This window comes from Chiloscyllium plagiosum, chromosome 6 (genome assembly GCF_004010195.1).
Source record: "Chiloscyllium plagiosum isolate BGI_BamShark_2017 chromosome 6, ASM401019v2, whole genome shotgun sequence".
NCBI lineage: Eukaryota > Metazoa > Chordata > Chondrichthyes > Orectolobiformes > Hemiscylliidae > Chiloscyllium > Chiloscyllium plagiosum.
The window spans coordinates 55934442-55956313 of record NC_057715.1 but is presented as its reverse complement, the minus strand read 5'-3'; positions in this window follow the sequence as shown (position 1 = coordinate 55956313).

Here is a 21872-nt window from a genome sequence, read left to right as displayed (position 1 = left end):
CATTTGTATCCTGGAATATTAAGTTGCCAGTCCTGCCCATCTCTGAGCCATGTTTCCGTAATTGCTATGATATTCCTGTCCCATGTTCCTAACCATGCCCTGAGTTCATCTGCCTTCCCTGTTAGGCCCCTTGCATTGAAATAAATGCAGTTTAATTTATTAGTCCTACCTTGTCCCTGCCTGCCCTGACTGTTTGACTCGCTGCTGTTCTCAACTGTCTCAGATTGACCTCTTTTCTCACTATCTCCCTGGCCCCCACACCCACACCTTACTAGTTTAAATCCTCCCAAGCAGTTCTAGCAAATTTCCCTGCCAGTATATTAGTCCCCTTCCAACACTTGAGGAAGGATGTGAAGGCATCAGAAAGAGTGTAGAAAAGATTCACAAGAATGGGCCCAGGGATGAGAAACTTCAGTTACAGAGTCAGATCGGAAAATTTGGGACTGTTTTTGTTGAGACGAGCCTACAGAGGTATTCAAAATCTTGAAAAGTGCAGACAAAGCAGATAAAAACTGCTGCCACTCATTAAAGGATCAAGACTGAGAGGCACAGAGTTAAGATCAATGGGAAAGGAGCAAAGGAGACACAAGAAGCTTTTCACACAGTGAGTGGTTATGATCAGGAATGCGCTGTCTGAGAGTATGGTGGAGGTAAATTCAGTTGAGGCATTCAAGAGAGAATTGTATTATTATACAAAAAGAGTGAATGTACAGGGATATAGGGAGATGGGGGTCATGTCACAAGGTGAATTATTCATTTTGGAGGAATGATAGCAGCACAGGTATTGATGGATTGTAAAAACATTAAATTGTTTAGATATATTGGTCACACCTCTGGATAGGTGGGACCTGAAATCAGATCTCCTGATCCAGAGGTAGGGATACTGTCCCATAGGACCCTCCACAGCAGACCATAGGTTGTCCATCAGTGCTGCAACAATCTGGTGATTCTGTATTATCGTGTTTATTTGTGCCACAGCATGGGGAGGGGGGGAGCACTTCTTGCACATATACAGATGCTTTATAGTGGCAGGTGTCACATGTTTGCATCTATTATCCAATCTACCCCTAAATGTGTGCCTGAAACCAGATGCAACAAAACTGTGACAGGGTAACAATATAAAATGCCAATGAAAATGTTGCAGCAGTGCCAGCAATAATAATCAGTTCAGTTTGGTAAATTCAGATACCTTCCAATTAATGTGTCAACCATAACAACTCATTATGGAAACAGTTATATCTGCCAAAGAACCATGCTCAAACTATATTGTTCAAAGGTTTATTGCTCAGTTAATTGAGTACAGTTTATTACCTTACTGATTAAAAAAAATCATCACCAAGACCTTGACACAGGATTAAGGATCCCAATACAGTAAATATCATCTGAGTTAGTTGCACTGTGAAAGAACCTGGTCCACAAAGCCTTGAAAGCTCTATAAACTATTTCCCAAAACTTTTCAAAATTTGTGTTCTGCCAATATGAGCAAGAAACCTTTATCTGGTGGAATTCCAGGTTTCTGCTTTCCTTGTCTTTTGAAGAAGTAGAGGTCATTGGTTTGCAAGGTGCTGTCAAAAGAGCCTTGGTGTGTTGCAATACATCTTGTAAATTATACTCAGTATTGCCACTATATATTGGTGGTGGAGTATATGTTTGAGGTAGTGGATGGAATACCATTGGAGGGCAGACTGCTTGTCTTGGATGGCATCAAATTTCTTGAGTATTTTCAGAACTGCACTGATCTAGGCAAGTGGAGAATAGTTGAAACTTTATTGCTGGAACAGCACAGCAGGTCAGGCAGCATCCAGGGAACAGGAGATTCGACGTTTCGGGCAAGGGCCTGTGCCCGAAACGTCGAATCTCCTGTTCCCTGGATGCTGCCTGACCTGCTGTGCTGTTCCAGCAATAAAGTTTCAACTTTGATCTCCAGCATCTGCAGACCTCACTTTCTCCAAGTGGAGAATAGTCTATCTCAATGCTGACTTTGTCTAGTAGATAGTTGAAAGACATTGTAGAGTTAGGAGGAATGTCACACACTGAAGAGCACTCAGCCTCTGATTTACTTTTGTAGACAGATCGATCATTTAGCTGATCTTTTTGTTACCAGTATAGTCAATGGAAACAACCAGGATTTTAAGGGTGGAGATTTAGTCACGGCTTTGCCATTGAAGCTTAAGCAGAAGTGATTCAATATAGCAAAAGATCTTGACATGAATATTGTTTGCCATTTATCAGCCAAAATTGGATTGGAGTTATGATTGATATTAAACGCTGCTGAGTCATCAAGAAACATATCCACTCTTAACTTTTGGATGTAGGAAAGTTCATTAATGAAGCAGGGAGAGATGGTTAGGTCAAGAACGCAACCCTGAGGATCTCTTGTAGAACTATCCTTGTACTGAAATGTTTGTCCTCCTGCAACCACAACCATATGCCTTTATGTTAGATATGGCTCCATCCTTGATTACCTTCTGCAGTCATACAACAGTGCTTCTTCCAAGTAGAATGCAAATTTGAGAAGTACTATGTGATGTGAGAAGTACAGCTCAGTGACTGAAGCAGAAGACTAGACTGCATTTGACAGAAGATTTTTTTTTCCAGATATGATTTTATGGCATGGAGATTCAAGAGATCCAAGAGTTAACATTGAAGATTTCCTGTGCCACCTCTGTATGACACTATTCTACCACCTCCAGTGGCATTGTCCTGCCACAAGACATACCTGGGGTGGTGATGGAGGATTCTGGAACATTAGCTGAAAGAACATTCGCTGACTGTACCTAGAAGTGTGGAAGGAAGAGTTTGCAGTGTCTCCATGTCTCAGGCCTAGACCAACGTTAGTTAATTCATTGAGGTTTTACTTAACTTTTTTGTTGTAAATTGATAAACTGACTTACATAAATGATCTTACATAAATGAATATAAGAGGTATGGTTAGGAAGTTTGCAGATGACACCAAAATAGATGGTGTAATGGACAGTGAAGAAGATTATCTCAGAGAAAACAGGATCTTGATCAGTTGGGTAATGGACCGAGGAGTGGCAGATGGAGTTTAATATGGATATCCCTTATACACAAACACACAGACATGCACCAGATAAGCTGGTTTTGAGTGATTAGTATCTTGCTTCTCCGAAGATTGATTTAGCATTTTGGTAAGGCAAACCAGGATAGTGCTTAAACAGATAATAGTGGAACCCTGGGGAGTGTTGCTAAACAATGAGACCTAGTGGTGCATGTGCATAATTCCTTAGAAGTGGAGTATTTGAAAGTTGTCAGGGTGGTGAAGAGGTGTTTGGCATGCTTGCTTTCATTAGTCAGAATATTGAGTATAGGAGTTGGGATGTCATGTTGTGGTTGTGTAGGACATTGGTGAGGTCACTTTTAGAATACTGCATACAATTCTGATTGCCTTTCTATTCAGAAGGATGCTGTTAAACTTGAGGTGGTGCAGAAAGGATTTACAAGAACGTTACTGGTTTGAGGTTATAGGGAGAGGCTGACTAGACTGGGGCTTTCTTCCCTGCAGCATCAGAGGCTGAGGAGTCACCTCATAAAGGCTTGTAAAATCACGAGGAGCAATTGTTGAGAAATCCACCAGCAGGCTGAGGGAGTCCCAAACTAGAGGGCATAGGTTTAAGGTGAGAGGAGAAATATTTAAAAAGAACCTGAGGGGTAACATTTTCATGCAGAGGTTGGTATATGTATGGAATGAGATGCTATAGGAAGTGGTAGAGGCAGGTACAATTACAACATTTGAAAAGTGTCTGGATAGATATATAAATAGGAAGGATTTAGTGGGACAATGACCACATGCTAGCAAATGAGACTAGTTCAGATTGGGATGTCTGGTTGGTGCGGACGAGTGGGGCCAAAGGGCCTGTTTCCGTGCTGTATGACTTTATGACTGGTTTGTTGGGCTATTTCTGAAGGTACTTGACTCAACTACTTTGCTGTTGGTCTGAATTCATATACAGAGTCAAAGAGTGTAGTGCTAGAAAAGCACAGCCAGTCAGGCAGCTTCCGAGAGCAGGAGAATCGACTTTTTGAGCATAAGCCCTTCATCAGGAATTCATTAACAGTATAGGCCAGAACAGGTAAGATAAACTTTTGGAGCAATCAAGACTCTGGAACATTTCTATAAGCGTTTGAATAACTATCCCTGTAACATAAACTGCATCCTGGAAAGTTCCTTGGGATTTAACCTGGGATTCTCTGAGGACAGCCCTAAAGATTTTCCATTGTGCTCCTGAGCGTCTCCTGCCTAGAATGAGTTTAAGTTGAGCAGTTGCCTGAGAAGTCTGGTGTCAGGCATGCAAATAACTTCCTCTACCCCTTACACATGCAGACACACATCAGCACAGTTGGTTTTGAGTGATTAGCACCTTGGTGTTTGGCAAGTAAATTTAGGAGAGAATGCTGCTGCTCGACTACATATCTTACCAATAGATTTGAAGGATCTTCTGAAGGCATTGTTGCAGGTAGTTCTCTAGTGACTGCTGTAGGGTGTTAAAATCTCCATAGCAAATAGGATTCAGCAATCATTGTTGGCTGGTGAACCCTTACCCTTGTTCTCAAATCCTCAATTAGCTGGCCAAAGGTCAAACTGGCACATTGGAGAAAATGTTTTATAAATGTTTTCCTAATATATAGGAGATGCCCACGATATGAAAAATGACAAATATTTTCCAAGAGATCGGGAAGTGTTTTGTTGTTGGAGCTGGATGGTAGGGGACCTTAGTGTTCCATGTGTCTAATGATATATCTGCTATGCCAGAGTGGTCACTGTGGACGATCCAACTGGTCGATGGTTATTATTTTGCAGAAGTTGTAAAAGAAAACTTAAAAAGGAAAATAAACTGATGATAAGTCAACTCTATCAAAATAAGTTACCCCTCAGGTAAAATTGTAAAAACTGATAGATTTAACAGTCGTTTTATTGTGCAAATTTGGCGTGCATGTAACTTTTGTGGTCATCTCTAATCAGTCTTGGGAGGTTTAGTTTTCAAAGTTGGAGAAAGTAAAGACTGCAGATCAGAGTGTGGTGCTGGAAAAGCACCGAGGAGCAGGAGAATCGACGTTTCGGCCTTCATCAGGAATGAGGCTTGTGGGCCAACGGGACTGAGAGATAAATGGGAAGGGGTTTTCAAAGTTGTTTCCATGCACTGCGGCAGAGACTAACTCTCAGTTCGAATTCCACACACAAAAAAACGCGCCATAATGGAAATAAAACTGGGAACGGGCTGGAAAAATAATTGGGAATACAAATTTGAAACACAATTGAAAAACGGGGTTATGTTTCACGATTTCTTTAAAGGTTTTCCGATATTATTTTAAACACCGCCTCCCACCCCCACCATTTTTAGTAGGTAGACACATAGATTAGAAAGACAAAGGAATGTGTCATGTACTAAATAATGCAGTTATATCGCGGAGAGTTAAGTTAGCTGACCTTTGGCAACTTTATGTGTGTATGGAAAGTTCTTTTAGAGCTCAAATATTTCTAAGGCATTTGTTATCAAAACACAAACATTGCAAGGCAGAGCCCGTTGCATTCCAGTCTGGTGAATGTCTGCCCTCTGCGAATGTAATTTCAAGCTTCGGTCTATCCTTCACAATTACTGACACTAATTGCACACAAACACAGGAATAGTTGGATGTCTGCACATTAACTAGTCGTTTGTTCGTCTGCACTTATCGAGGGTCAGATTCTGAAAACCTTTTACGCATTTTTAAATAGATGCTAAATTAAATTGTTCTGTTATACAATCCGATCTCCAACATTTAGGATATTACGATAAACTACCAGTTTAATAAAAACACGACGTGTACATTTGAAAAGTAACAGTGAACCTTTGGGTGTACTTGCCAGAAGACATAAGCTTTGCCGGACATGGTTCCTGCTGGGTCTTAGTTCGCATCGGATTCTACCTGAATGAGATTACCTTTAAACAAAATAAAAACTTTATTAGGAAAGTAAGACTGAATGAAATTTCTAAATAGTTATGGTGATATTTGTATAATGTGTTGAATAAAATAATAGAAACATCTAATCCTTTGGAATAGAAACAGCTAATCCTTTTCGGTGAATATTGTTGAAGCAGTGTAAAGTCCTGAGTAGATTTTCTCAGACGTACTCTTGGATTTTCTATAGTGCCTAATCTTCATTTTCTTCATACACCGAGAACTATACCAAAAATTGAGCACATGTTCCTATCTGGAATGATGACCGAGTACAATCTGGTAGGTAGCTCGAGAGATCCAAATGAGCTCACTCGACAGACTGGTGGAAATTGGAGTTCAACACTGAAAAATGCTACATGCAGTATACTTGGGGCAATTGTGCTCTGATCAGTTACTGTGCTCTGATCAGTTACTGTGCTCTGATCAGTTACTGTGTGACTGATGTTGTAGTAGCTATGGGTGATCTTGAGAGCTGAGGGAATTGTAGTCAACACCCTTGTCATGGTGAAGTAGGAATCAGCAGATTAAAGAAAACACCAATTTGCATTTTTAGATCAAAATGGAGTTCTCTTGCAGAACTGTATATAATGTAGAGAGTGCACAAATTAGTCTGCTCCCATTTTACTGACTCAGATCTGGTGCCATGCGAATCTACAGAGGTCAGCCAAATTGACCCTGAGGTATCAATTAAATGATTAAGTTGCCAGGGCTGTCAAGTCAAGACAGGTAGTTTATTTGTATTTGTTAGAGGCCAATACCTCCCCTGCTTATTGGTAATTCATCTTGAAGATTTTTAATCAAGCTATCCATATATGTTAGGATGCACTTCTGACTCATTTTGTAAAAGAACAGTGTAACAGCTATTAGGTTTCAAGTTTATGTATTCAAGAAAATTAACATTTGGTTTTGACATCAGGTGCTTCAAAAATAGGGCCCTCAAATTGAGAATGTGATAAATGACTGTGCAAAATGGGTGCAGGTCATTCTATTATTAAATTGGTGCAAATTGGTTTAACAACTCCAGGGATTATGCCCAATGTCAGAGTCGTGTGTTTGAAGGAAGAGCAGGGGAACGTGAAATAGTTCAGAAAAAAATTACAAGGATATTGCTGGGATTGGAGGGTTTGAACTATAGGGAATGGCTGAATAGACTGGGGTTTTATTCCCCCCCGAGCATCAGAGGCTAAGGACCTTATAAAGATTTATAAAATAATGAGAATCATGGATAGGGTGAGTAGCCAAGGTCTTTTTCCCAGGGTACGGGAGTCCAAGACTAGAGGGTTTAAGGTAAGAGGTAAAAGAGTTAAAAGGAATCTGAGGCTCAACTTTTACACACAGAAAGTGGTGCATGTATGGAACAGGATACCAGCGTAGGTGGTGGAGATGGGTACAATTAGACCATTTAAGAGGCATCTGGATAAGTTCATGAAAAGGAAGGGTTTCGAGGGATGTGGGACAAATGATGGCAAAAGGAACTGGATCAGTTTAGGATAACTGGTTGATGCAGATGAGTTGGATCGAAGGGTCTATTTCCATCCAGTATAATGACATGCACTGTTGAAACCTTTTATCTGCACTTATCAGGAGTATTAACAAGAAATGCAAATGTAAGAGGAGAACAATGTTTATTCTGTTTACTTGTTGGCAATTGAGCTCTATTTCTTGCTATGAGAATTTAGCATGTTCACCATGCAAGTTATCAGTTGGGTGATGACTGACAGTTAACTGCTAAGCTTTTGTTTAGATTTTACACCAGGCAGATTGACTTTAGATTAGATGACTTACAGTGTGGAAACAGGCCCTTCAGCCCAACAAGTCCACACTGACCCTCCAAAGAGCAACCCACCCAGACCCATTCACCTACAACTAACACTATGGGCAATTTAGCATGACCAATTCACCTAACCTCCACATTTTTGGACTGTGGGAGGAAACCCACGCAGACACAGGGAGAATGTGAGGTGGGAATTGAACCCAGGTCTTTGGCACTTTGAGGCAGCGTGCTAACCACTGTGCTACCGTGCCGCCTTTGATGGGTCAAGGAATTTTCCTGAGAAATGAATCAGAGAATGGTGGCCATTTATTTTGTTGAGTTGAAACAAATGCAGTTTTTGTAGATGTTCTTTATCTCAGTAAAGTACCAGCCCTGTGTATGAAGATATGTAGCTTACAGGGCACACTGCAAAGCCTTAAATTGATTGTCAGTGTAAATGTTTACATTCTCAATATTATTTAGCAAATGTTGGCCAATTGCAGAATCACCCATAATATTGCAGACTGTGTTTTGATGTTTGCAAGCATGGGCTAGTTGGGTACAGTTAGCAAGTGCTCTGCTTATTGTAAACAACCAGAGGAGTATGCTTCTTGATATGGTCCACCAGTGTTTTGGGGCATACAGCCTACATGCCTAGCATCACCTCAGTACTGAACGTTGTAAACCACATGACTAATTTGATGGGCAGAATGTTTTCTTGGCTTGATAGTCAACAAGGTGGCTCAATGCCTAGCCCTGCTGCCTCACAGCGCTAGGGACCCAGGTACGATTCCAGCCTTGGGTGACTGTCTGTGTGGAGTTTGCACATTCTCCCCATTGTTATGGACTCGGCCAGATGCCTCAAAACCTTTCAGGAAGGTAGCCCAGACCCTAATCTTTCTAGTTGTTTTAAGCAGGTGTAAAGTGGATACTCAGGGAGAGATTCAGCTGGTCAAATCACTTAATTTTAAACAAAACAAAATTTATTTACAAGATTACCAAATGAAACACAGAGAACAGAAAACAGAATACCGAATAGTGTATACTATCAAAAAACCCAACAGATCATCACACTTAATGATGCTGTTCCAAAATACTTGCAACAATGCCCATAAACACCCCTTGGCACAAAAGTAAAATCAAACACAAGTTCTTACAGGTTTGAAATCAGAGAGAGAGGACCAGCCTGAGCTTGCTTATGAATTCTAGCAGCTTTTCACCCCACTGCTACAAAAACACCAAGCCAGAGAAAAGCTGATCTGGGACAACTGGCCATTCCCCTTTCTCGATACAAGTGTTAGTTTTCAAAACTTAAAAGCCTTCAGCCTGTTAGCTGTAAACAATTGGCCCTAAAACCAATCCAAACTCAGACTTTTCAGAACATGTGTCATTTAGGACCTCTCTGAAAAAAAAAGGACAACCTAACCTTGTTAAAGGAACAGTTTCGTCACACCGTGTCTGTGTGTGTTTCCTCTGGGTGCTCTGGTTTCCTCCCACGGCCCAAAGATGTGCAGATTAGGTGGATTGGACATGCTAAAATTGCCCATAGTGTCCAGGGGTGTGCAGACTAGATGGATTAATCATAGGAAATGCAGGGTTACAGTGATGGGCTGGGTCTGGGCAGGTTACTCTTTGTTGGGTTGGTGTGGACTCAATGGCCTGAATGGCCTGCTTCCAAACTGTAGGGATTCTATGATTGGAACAGCATCCTGCTCATGTGGAAAAACACTTATATTGCTACTGGATAGTAAAAGCATGAAACAGTTAGCAACGCCTGTTGCTCAGATTTGAGGGTCATCTGAGGTAGACTGGTCATTTTTCAAGATGAGGACCAGTCCTTTACAGAACTTTTCATGTCTTAAGCTTATCCATGAGTTTGTATGATATACTGTGTGAAATGATCCGATCAGTGTAGTTATTATCTTGCAGATAGTTTGATACACTCTTTTTCAGCATTACTTGCACATGGGGCTTGAGCCCTATTATTAAGGCTGTTGATAAACCCAATCCTATGTATTGCAAGTGAAGGAATCCTATTATGTATATTGACCAGTGAAGACCAGCAGTAGACAGTAATAGATAATCTGCTGGCTGATTTCTCAACAACATCAAGGAAAAGGAGCTCATTTGACAGCTCCATTTCAAATGTAAGTTTGAAGACAGGATGGAGCCTATTAAGACATGAAAGAAACTATATAAAAGAACATATAAAGGTGTAAGTGAATGCAATTAATGAAAATGCAAACCTTATCCATAGGTAGAAATAGATGGAATACAGATTAGAATTGACGTCTTGGAAAATTTTCACAGAATTTCACAGAAATTGTATGTTGGCCATTGAGCCTCCACTAGCTCTGTTTTCTAATGGCAATCTTCTGCCATTTCCCCATATTTCTGCACACCCTTACTATCCAAATGATCATAAAATGTTTTTTTTAATGCCTTAATTGAACTTCCCTCTACATTTCCAGGTAATGCCTTCCATACCCTAACAACTTGCTGTAAGGAAGGAAGTTTTTTCTCACATCACTTGAAATCTATCCACTCTCACTCTTGTTTCTTTTACAGGCAGAAACTGTTTCTCCCAATGTAATCAATTGAGTACACATTTTGTAAACCTCAGTCAAATCTCCTGTTAATCTACTTCTGTCCAGGAAGAATAGTCCAAGTTCTTCAGAGTTGAAGTTTCCTATAATTGGAACCATACCAATAAGTTGCTTATGCATTCTCTCCATTTCATTCATATCTTTCCTATAATGTTGCATCCACAATAGTATCCAGTTCTCCAGCTGAGGTCTAACAAGTGACCTGTATGAGTCTAAAATTACCTAATTGCTCTCATACTGTGTGCGCCTATTAATAAAGGTGACAAAATTGTCTGTTTTATTTACTGCAATGTCCACCTATCCTGCACCTTCAATGCGTCGTTTGCATATACACCCAGAGCCCTCTGTTCCTGCAGCCCCTTTAGAATATAACCTTTATTTTACATTGTCTTTCAATGATCTTCTAACTAAAGTACATCATCCAAACTTCACTGCATTAACCTCTTCTGCTACCAATTTACCCAAACCACCAACCTATCCTATCCTCCTCATAGTTTACAATTCTTCCAAGTTTAGTGTCCTCCGCAAATGTGGAGATTGTCCTCTGCACACCCAAATCTAGATCATTTATACATATGGAAGGTGTCATCGACAGTGCTATCAAGCAGTACCTGCTTAACAACTACCTGCTCAGTGATGCCCAGTTTGGATTCTGCCAGGGCCACTTAGCTTCTGGCCTCATTGCAGCCTGGGTTCAAACATAGTCAAAAGAGCTGAATTCCAGCGTTGAGATGAGTGTGACAGCCCTTGCAATCAAGGTTGCATTTGATCAAATGTGGCATCAAGGAACACTGGAATCAATGGGAACCAGGGAGAAAACTCTCTGTTGGTTGGAGTCATACGTGGCATGTAGGAAGATGGTTGTAGTTGTTGGAGGTCAGTCAGCTGAGCTCCAGAACATCACTGCAGGAATTCCTCAGGGCAATGCCCTAGGCCCAACCATCTTCAGTTGCTTCATAAATGACCCTTCCTCCATCGTATGATCAGAAGTAGGGATGTTCACTGATGATTGCACAATGTTCAACCCCACTTGCAACAGCTCAGATACTGAAGCAATCCATGCCCAAATGCAACAAAACCTGGATCCACAAACATCCATCACTTTCACCACTGACGCTCAGCAGCAGCAGTGTGTACGGTTTACAAGATGCACTGCAGAAATTCACCAAAGATCCATAGATAGCACCTTCCAAATCCAGAGCACTTCAGTCTAGAAGGACAAGGACAATAGCTATATTGGAATACCTCCATCTGCAAGTTCCCCTCCAAGCCACTCACCATTCTGACTTGGAAATGTATTGCCATTACTTCATTGTCACTGGGTCAACATCCTGCAATTCCCTCCTACGGGCACTGTGTGTCTGTCTATTCTATGGTGACTGCAACAGTTCACGAAGGCAGCTTACCATCAACCTCTCATGGTGAACAAGGATGGGCAATAAAGATGTTGGCCAACTAGCGATGCCCTGTTCCATGAATACATTTTTAAAATTCAAGATAGAAGGAGTCCCAATACTGACTGCTGGTCAGTCCCAATACTGACTAACTTTGTATTCATGTCCTCTAACTTTACTCAAAAGTCTGCTATACAAAATGCGTTCTGGAAATACATGTGTACCTCATCAAAAAGTGTTACCCTCATCAGCCCTTTCTGTTACCTCTTCAAAAAACTCCAGCAAGTTAGCTAAATATGATTTCCCCTTTAGAAATCCATGCTGAATCATCCTAATCAATGCAACCTCTTCCACAAGACAACTGATTCGATCCCAAACAATTGTTTGCAAAAGGTTTCCCCACTACTGAAGTTAAACTAACTGATCTGTAATCGTTGGAATTGGCCTTACAACTTCTTTGAACCAGGCCATAATATTGGCAATTTTCCAGACCAGGGAAGACTGAAATATTATGGCCAGTGCCTCCACAATTTCTACCCTCACTGCCTTCAAAATCCATGGATGCATCTGGTACCTTGTTAAATATAAGGGCCAACAATCTATCAAAGACTTAGAACATAGAACAGCACAGCACAGGTATGGGACCTTCGACACACGATGTTCTGCCGAAGATGATGGTAAATGAAATAAATCTCTCGGCCTCCCTTGGTACAGATACCTCTGTTCCTTGCATATTCATTTGCTCACCTAAAAGTCCTTTAAATGTACTTATCATATCTGCCTCAACAACCACCCCTGGCAGTGCATTCCAGATTCCTACCACTCTGTGTAAAAAACTTGCCCCTCACATCTCCTTTGAACTTTACTCCTTTCACCTTAAATGCATGCCCCTTATTATTAGACATTTCAACTCTGGGAAAAAGATTCTGACTGTCAAAGCTATCTATGCATATCATAATTTTATAGATATTTTTCAAGTCTACACTCAGCCTCCACTGCTCAAATGAAAACAACCTGAGTTTTTCTAGCCTCTGCTTACAGCTCATATCTTTGAATCCAGGCAGCACCTCTTCTGTCCCCTCCCAAAGCTTCCACATCCTTCCTATAATGTTGTGACAAGAATTGAACGCAAAACTTGAAGTCTGGCCTAACCAAAATCTTATAAAGCTGCAACATGATATCTTGACTCTTGTACTCAGTTCCCCAACCAATAAAAGAAAGACTTCTTCCTTATTATTTTTGATCCCTTCTAGTGACAGAGTTTCTTCCTCTGTTACTACAGCCTGGGTAGCATCCCCTTTTGTAAAGGCAGATGCAAAGTATTCATTTCCTTCTTCAGCCATGCTCCTGCCTCCAGCTGTAAATACCCTTTTTGGACTTTGATTGGACCTACACATCCTTCAACAACTCTTTTGCTGTTTATGTGCTGATAGAAGACTTCACGATTTTCCTTTATGTTTACTGCTAGTGTTTTTCATAGTTCCTCTTCGTTTTCCTTATTGGCTTTTTCACCTCACCACCCACAAAAACCTTTAATATTCCTGTTGATTCCCAATCGAATTTCCTGCCTTATACCTGTCATAAGCACAACCTTTCCTTTCAATATTAATTTGTATCTCATTTGTCATGTAGGGTACTTTGGATTTGTTTGTCCTACCTTTTGCACTGGAGGCAATATAGCTTGAATATACCAAATCATCTGTTCCTTGGAGATGGCCCATTACTCAGTTACTGATATTTTTACCAACCTCCTATTTCAATCAATCCTGTCAGCTCAGTTCTAGCCCCACTGATGTCAGCTCTCAACTAATTGATTTTTCTTGGTCTAGATTGTTGTATTTTATTTTTCAACACCTACCTATACCTTATGATACAATGATCACTGTCTCCTAAACATTCCCCACAAACACTTGATCCACTTGGCCTATCTCATTACCAGATCCAAACATACATCCCTCCTTGTTTGACTGGACACAAAGAGCTGTAGGAAGCACTCCCCAACATAATTGAGGAACACCTGTCTTTTGCAGCCCCTTTCATTACCAGTATCCCAGTCTATATCTGGGGAAACTGAAGTCTCCAATTATAACTGCTCAATAATCCTGGTGTTTCCCTTGAATTTCCCTGCAGATTTGTTCTACATGTTTTCCCTTAGTTGGTGGTCTGTACACCATACTAAGCCATGTAATGCATTGCTCTATAATTCCATTGTTCTAGCCAAATTGACTCCATCCTTGAATGCTCTGAGATAACGTCCTTCTCTAGCATTGCAATATGCTCCTTAACCATCACTACTTACCCCTCTTCCTTTCCTGCAGTATTGTGAGACTATGTCCTCTGGTCCAAGATTCACCCATAAGGGGAAACAACATTTTCACATTTACCCTGTCAAGTCTCCTAAGAATCATATAGGTTTCAATAAGGTTGCCTCTCATTCTTCTAAACTCCAGTGGGTATAGACTCAACTAATCAACCTCTCCTCTTAAGATTTTTCCACAAGCAGTGTCAGCCCAGTGAATGTTCTCTGGACTGCTGCAAATGCCATATATCCTTCGTTAGATAAGGGGTTTAAAACTGTTCCAGCTGTTGGCTTGGAGAGCTTTAGCAAAACCTCTCTACATTTCTACTCCATCCCCCCTGAAATAGAGAAATTTGCCTTCCCTAATACCTGCTGAACTAGGATGCTAGCTTTTTGTGATTAATTCTTGAGCACTCCCAAAATTCCTGTGTTTTGTAACTGTCCACAATCTCTCCCTATTTAAATAATAATTAGCTCCTCAATTCTTCCTGCCACAGTGCATAACCTCACATTTTCCTACAGTGTATTCCATCTTCCAAGCTTTTGCCCATTAACCTAATCTATCTATATCCCTTTGCAGAGTTTTTTGTGTAATCTTCACCAATTGCCTTCCTATCTATTTTTGTGTCATCTGCAAATTTGACTATGGTACATTTATTTTCTTCATCTAAGCCATTAATGTAGAGTCTGAATAATTGTGGCACCAGCAATGAAACTTGTAACTCTCCACTACTTACAGATTACCATTCTGAAAATGCCCACCTTATCCCAACTTTCCATCTTTTATTAGTTAGCCAATCCTCTAGCCATGCTAATATATTACCTCCGACACCATGGGTTCTTATTGTATTAAGTGGCCGATTGTGTGGTCCTATATCAAATGCTTTTTAAAAGTCCAAATGTATTGATTCCCATTTATCTATAAAAATTGTTATTTCCTCAAATAATACTAATAAATTTATCACATATGATTTCATTTCATGTTGACTCTGCCTGATCATATTATGTATTTCTGAATGCTCTGCTATTACATTATTTATAATAGGCTAACATTTGCTCAATAACAGATGTTTTGCTAACTGACCTATTGCCACCTGATTTTTGTCTTCTTCCTTTCAAATAAAGGTGTTACATTGGGAGTTTTCCAATCTCCTGGGACTTCTACAGAGTCTAAAGATTTCTGTAAGATTATTACTAGTCTATCCACTATCTTTGTAGCTATTCCCTTCAAAATACTAGGATGCATCCCATCAGGTCCAGGGGACCTATGTGTCTTTAGTCCTATTAGTTTCACAAGCACTTTTTCCTCTCATGATAATTAGTGTTTGTATTTCCTTGCCTCCTTTTGCCCCTTAATAATTTAGTAATTTTGGAATACTATTAATGTCTTCTACTGTGGAGACTGGTGCAAAGTACTAATGCAACTTCTCTGCCATTTCCTGGTTTCCCATTATGTCTCCCCAGATTCATTCTCTTCATGACCAATGTTCACTTTGGCTTCTCTCTTTTTTAATGCATTTAAAGAAAGTCTTGCTGTCTGTCTTTATATTATTGCAAGATTACCCTCAAAGCTCATCTTCCCACTCGACAACTTTGTGGCCAAGGAAGGTTCATTCAGAATGAGTCATACAAGTTGAATACCAGAACAAAGAACATAGGACAGTAAAGCACAGTACAGGCCATTCAGCCCACATGGTTGTGCTGAGCATTTATCTTTATCTAAGATCAACCAAACCTACACACCTCATAGAGTCATAGAGACGTACAGCATGGGAACAGACCCTTCAGTCCAACCCGCCCATACCAACCAGATATCCCAACCCAATCTAGTCCCACTTGCCAGCAACCGGCCCCGTAAACCTCCAAACCCTTCCAATCATATACCCATCCAAATGCCGCTTAAAAGTTGCAATTGTACCAGCCTCCACCACATCCTCTGGCAGCTCATTCTATACATGTACCACCCTCTGCGTGAAACAGTTGCCCTGTAGGTCTCTTTTATATCTTTCCCCTCTCACCCTAAACCTATGCTCTCTAGCTTTGGACTCCCTGACCCCGGGGAAAAGACTTTACCCTATCCATGCCCCTCATAATTTTGTAAACCTCTATAAGGTCACCCCTCAGTCTCCGACGGTCCAGGGTAAACAGCCCCAGCCTGTTCAGCCTCTCCCTATAGCTCAAATCCTCCAACCCTGGCAACATCCTTGTAAGTCTTTTCTGAACCCTTTAGAGTTTCACAACATCTTTCCGATAGGAAGGAGACCAGAATTGCATGTAATATTCCAACAGTGGCCTAACCAATGTCCTGTACAGCCGCAACATGACCTCCCAACTCCTGTACTCAATACTCTGACCAATAAAGGAAAGTATATCAAACGCCTTCTTCACTATCCTATCTACCTACGACTCCACTTTCAAGGAGCTATGAACCTGTAGTCCAAGGTCTCTTTGTTCAGCAACACTCCCTAGGACCTTACCATTAAGTTTATAAGTCCTGCTAAGATTTGCTTTGCCAAAATGCAACACCTCGCATTTATCTGAATTAAACTCGATCTGCCACTCCTCAGCCCATTGGCCCATTTGGTCCAGATCCTGTTGTAATCTGAGGCAACCCTCTTTGCTGTCCATTACACCTCCAATTTTGATGTAATCTACAAACTTACTAACTGTACCTCTTATGCTCGCATCCAAATCATTTATGTAATTGACAAAAGTAGATGACCCAGCACCGATCCTTGTGGCACTCGACTGGGCACAGGACTCCAGTCTGAAAAACAACCCTCCACCTCCACCCTCTGTCTTCTACCTTTGAGCCAGTTCTGTATCCAAATGGTTAGTTATCCCTGTATTCAGTGAAATCTAACCTTGCTAATCAGTCTCCCATGGGGAACCTTGTCGAGTGCCTTACTGAAGTCCATATAGATCACATCTACTGCTCTGCCCTCATCAATCTTCTTTGTTACTTCCTCAAAAAACTCATGAGACATGATTTCCCATGCACAAAACCATGTTTACTATCCCTAATCAGTCCTTGCCTTTCCAAAATACATGTACATCCTGTCCCTCAGGATTCCCTCCAACAATTTGCCCACCACAGAGGTCAGGCTCACCGGTCTATAGTTCCATGGCTTATCTTTCCCACCCTTCTTAAACAGTGGCACCACGTTAGCCAATCTCCAGTCTTTTGCACCTCACCTGTGACTATCAATGAAACAAATATCTCAGCAAGAGGCCCAGCAATCATTTCTCTAGCTTCCCACAGAGTTCTCGGGTACACCTGATCAGGTCCTGGGGATTTCCCTGTTAATGAAAGCCAAAACACCATACGCCTTCTTAACAACCCTTTCAACTTGGGTGGCAACTTTGAGGCATCTATGTACATGGACCCCAAGACCTTGCTGTTCCTCCATATTACCAAGAATCCTGTCTTTAATCCTGTATTCAGCATTCAAATTCGACCTTCCAAAATGAATCACTTCACATTTATCTATGTTGAACTCCATCTGCCAGCTCTGCATCCTATCAATGTCTTGTTGAAACCTGCAACAGCCCTCGACACTATCTACAACACACCGATCTTTGTATCATCAGCAAACTTACTAACCCACTCTTCCACTTCTTTATCCAAGTTATTTATAAAAACTACAAAAAGCAGAGGTCCAAGAACAGATTCCTGCAGGATACCACTGATTAACAACCTCCAGGCAGAATATTTTGCATTCATAACCACTCGCTGTCTTCTTTTGGCCAACCAATTCTGTACCCAGACAGCCAAATTTTCCTGTATCTCATACCTCCTAATATTCTGCATGAGCCTACCGTGGGGAACCGTGTCAAATTCCTAACTGAAATCCATATACACCACATCTATTGCTTGATCTTCGTCAACTTGTCTTGTCATATCCTCAAAGAACTCAATAAGGCTTGTGAGGAATGACCTGCCCTCACAAAGCCATGCTGACTATCTTTAATTAAACTACGTTTTTCCAAATAGTCATAAATCCTATCTCTCAGAAGAACTTCTAGTACCTTGCTCAGCACAGACATAAGACTGACTGGTCTGTAATTCCCAGGGATTTCCCTGTTCCCTTTCTTGAACAGAGGAACAACATTTGCCTTCCTCCAATCATTCAGTACCACTCCCGTGGAGAGTGAGGATGCAAAGATCATCACCAGAGGTTCAGCAATCTCATTCCTTGCTTCCCACAGTAACCTTAGATACATCTGGTCTGGCCCTGGGGACTTAGCCATCTTGTTGCTTCCCATAATTTCTAGCACATCCACTGTCTTAATATCAATCTGTTCAAGCCTATTAACCTGGTCCACAGTGTTCTCACAATCAACAAAATCCCTCTCTCTAGTAAATCTGAAGCAAAACACTCATTTAGAGTCACCCCTACCTTTACAGACTCCAGGCACAAGTTCCCTCCACTATCTCTGATCGGCCCTAAGCTCTGTCTGATCATTCTCTTATTCCTCATGCAAGTGTAGAACACATTTGGGTTTTCTCTAATCCTTCCCACCAAGGGTTTTTCGTGCCCTCTCCTTGCTCTCCTCAGTCCATTTTTGAGTTCTTTCCTAGCTACCCTGTAATCCTCTAAAACTGTGCCAATCCTGGCTTCCTCAAACTTAAGTAAGCTTCCTTCTTTCTCTTGAAGAGAAGCTCCTCTTCTCTTGTCATCCAAGGCTCCTTCACCTAACTTGCAAATCTGCCAATATACACCAATGGCAGGAGGTATGTGTGGAAGAGAATCTTGATCAGTTATGCAATGGAAAAATTTCGGAGCCTTTACTTTCACGAGTGCTAGGTTACAACATGCATGTTGAAGTACATGAAGTTGTCACAACTTGAATTCCTTGGCCAGCTGGTTAGCTTAGTTGACTGGGCTGTTGGTCAGATTAGTGTCAATAGTATAGGGTTCAGCTCGTGTTTCTCCAGGAGTGGATTTGAGATTGGTCTCCTTGACCTACCTATGATGAAGTTTATTTTGTCTGTCTTCAGGTAGAGGTCTCAAGAAGAATGATTCTGTGATATGTCTTCAAATCCTTTAAGACTACCAGACACCAGATGATCACAGGTTGATGTTACTATTGTCTTTGACATTCTGGAAACCTTTGACATGATCAACAACACAATCCTCCTTCAATTTTTCTTATTGATTCTCTTTTACTTAACTGATAGTAAGCAAAGCACCCTCAGTTGCGTTATCTTTTCCTGCTCCCACAACATAACCACTGGAAATTTTCAAAGATCGATCAATTAGGATTCTGGGTAATCCAAGACAGAGGACGGGAAAAATTTGTGGCTGTAACAGCTGCTCCTTTTTTGAGGTATTTTAGGTGTTGGAGATGATTTCCTCAAATTCCAGGAGCAGCATTTACTGTTTTATATGCTGTTGCATTGTTTTGGAACTTTGGAGAAAAAAAAGTCAAAACAACAGCACTTTTAAAAGGAGTAAGAACGGTCAAAGGAAGCACATGATGAAGTCAGCGCAGGAGAGAGAGAGAGAGAAAGAAACCCACATTGCTAACTGACAGAGTTAGCAGTTACTGCCTTTGCTGTTGAATTAATGTATCGCTGGACATCAGAGTGTGACTGGGAAAATTAAAAAAGTGAAATTTACAACTGATCTTGGAGGAACCTATCTGGGAGAGGTCACAGCACAGAAGCAGATAAGTGAATTGTAAGCGTGGCCTTGAAATAACTCTGCATGTTTTATTGAGCTATATCTCTTGATTAAACTTAAAATATAAGCCATAAGTACTAATTCAACCTGGAGCAGTGTTTTGTAGAGGAATAAAACAGTGCTATTTTCTGGGTCTGTGGATTGAAAGAAGTAAATATGGCCCTTAGTACAGTGATATGTTCTTCTTGTTGGATGTGGGCATTTAGCAAGAGTTTACGGGTTACTGAGGATTATATCTGCAATAAATGCCATTTGTTGCGAATCCTATCAGATCGAATGGATCGGTTGGAAAGACAGTTAGAGGCAATGAGGAATTTACAAGAGCAAGGGGATGTGATAGATGTCAGTTATAGGAAGGTGGAAAAGTTGCAGATACAGTCACATAGATAGGTTAAATCCAGGAAAGATAAGAGAGGTAGGTAGGTAATGCAGGAGTCTTCTGTGGCTATCCCCGTTTCAAGCAAGTACGTTATTGCGGAAAATGTAGGGGGTGATGGATTCTTAGGGGAACATAGCACAAACAGCCAAGTTTCTGGTATTGAGACTGGCTCTAATGTAATGAGAGGTATGTCGGATTCCAAGCGAGCGATTGTGTTAGGGGACTCTCTAGTCCGAGGTACAGACAGACATTTCTGTGGCCAGCAGCGAAAAATCAGAATGGTGTGTTGCTTCCCTGATGGCAGATTCAAGGATGTCACAGAGAGGGTTCAGAAGGTTCTCAAGGGGGAGAGGGGTCAGCAGGAGGTCATTGTACACGTTGGAACCAATGACATAGGAAGGGAAAAGTTTGAGATTCTGAAGGAAGATTACAGAAAGTTAGGCAGGAATTTAAAAAGGAGGTCCTCAAGAGTAGTAATATCTGGATTACTCCCGGTGCTATGAGCTAGTAGGATCCAGGGAGATAGTGAGGATAGATTTCAATCTGAGCTGGTACAGTTGAGAACAAAGGCGAGTCAGTCAGGGCAGGCAGGGACAAAGTAGAGAAAAAGGTAGGATTGATTAATTAAACTGCATTTATTTAAATGCAAAAGGCCTAACAGGGATGGCAGATGAACGCAGGGCATGGTTAGGAACATGGGACTGGGATATTATAGCAATTACAAAAACATGGCTCTGGGATGGACAGGACTGGCAGCTTAATATTCCAGGATACAAATGCTACAGGAAGGATAGAAAGGAAGAGAGGAGGGCGAGTGCCGTTTTTGATAAGGGATAGTATTACAGCTGTACAGAGGGAGGATATTCCCGGAAATACATCTAGGAAAGTTATTTGGGTGGAACTGAGAAATAAGAAAGGGATGATCACCTTATTGGGATTGTATTATAGACCCCCTAATAGTCTGCAGGAAATTGAGAAAGAAATTTGTAAGGAGATCTCAGTTATCTGTAAGAATAATAGGGTAGTTATGGTCGGGGATTTTAACTTTCCAAACATAGACTGGACTGCCATAGTGTTAAGGGTTCAGATGGAGAGGAATTTGTTAACTGCGTACAGGAAAATTTTCTGATTTAGTATGTGGATGTACCTACTAGAGAAGGTGCAAACGTTGACCTACTCTTGGGAAATAAGGCAGAGCAGGTGACTGAGGTGTCAGTGGGGGAATACTTTGGGGCCAGTGACCATAATTCTATTAATTTTAAAATAGCAATGGAAAAAGATAGACAAGATCTAAAAGTTGAAGTTCTAAATTGGAGGAAAGCCAACTTTGACGGTATTAGGCAAGAACTTTCAAAAACTGACTGGGGGCAGATATTCGCAAGTAAAGGGATGGCCGGAAAATGGGAAGCCTTCAGGAATGAGATAACGAGAGTCCAGAGACAGTATATTCCTGTTAGGGTGAAAGGAAAGGCTGGTAGGTACAAGGAATGCTGGATGACTAAAGAAATTGAGGGTTTGGTTAAGAAAAAGAAGGAAGCCTCTGTCAAATACAGACAGGATAGATCGAGTGAATCCTTAGAAGAGTATAAAGGCAGTAGGAGTATGCTTAAGAGAGAAATCAGGAGGGCAAAAGGGGGATATGAGATTGCTTTGGCAAATAGAATTAAGGAGAATCCAAAGGGTTTTTACAAATACATTAAGGACAAAAGAGTAGCTAGGGAGAGAATAAGGCCCCTCAAAGATCAGCAAGGCGGCCTTCGTGTGGAGCCGCAGGAGATGGGGCAGATACTAAA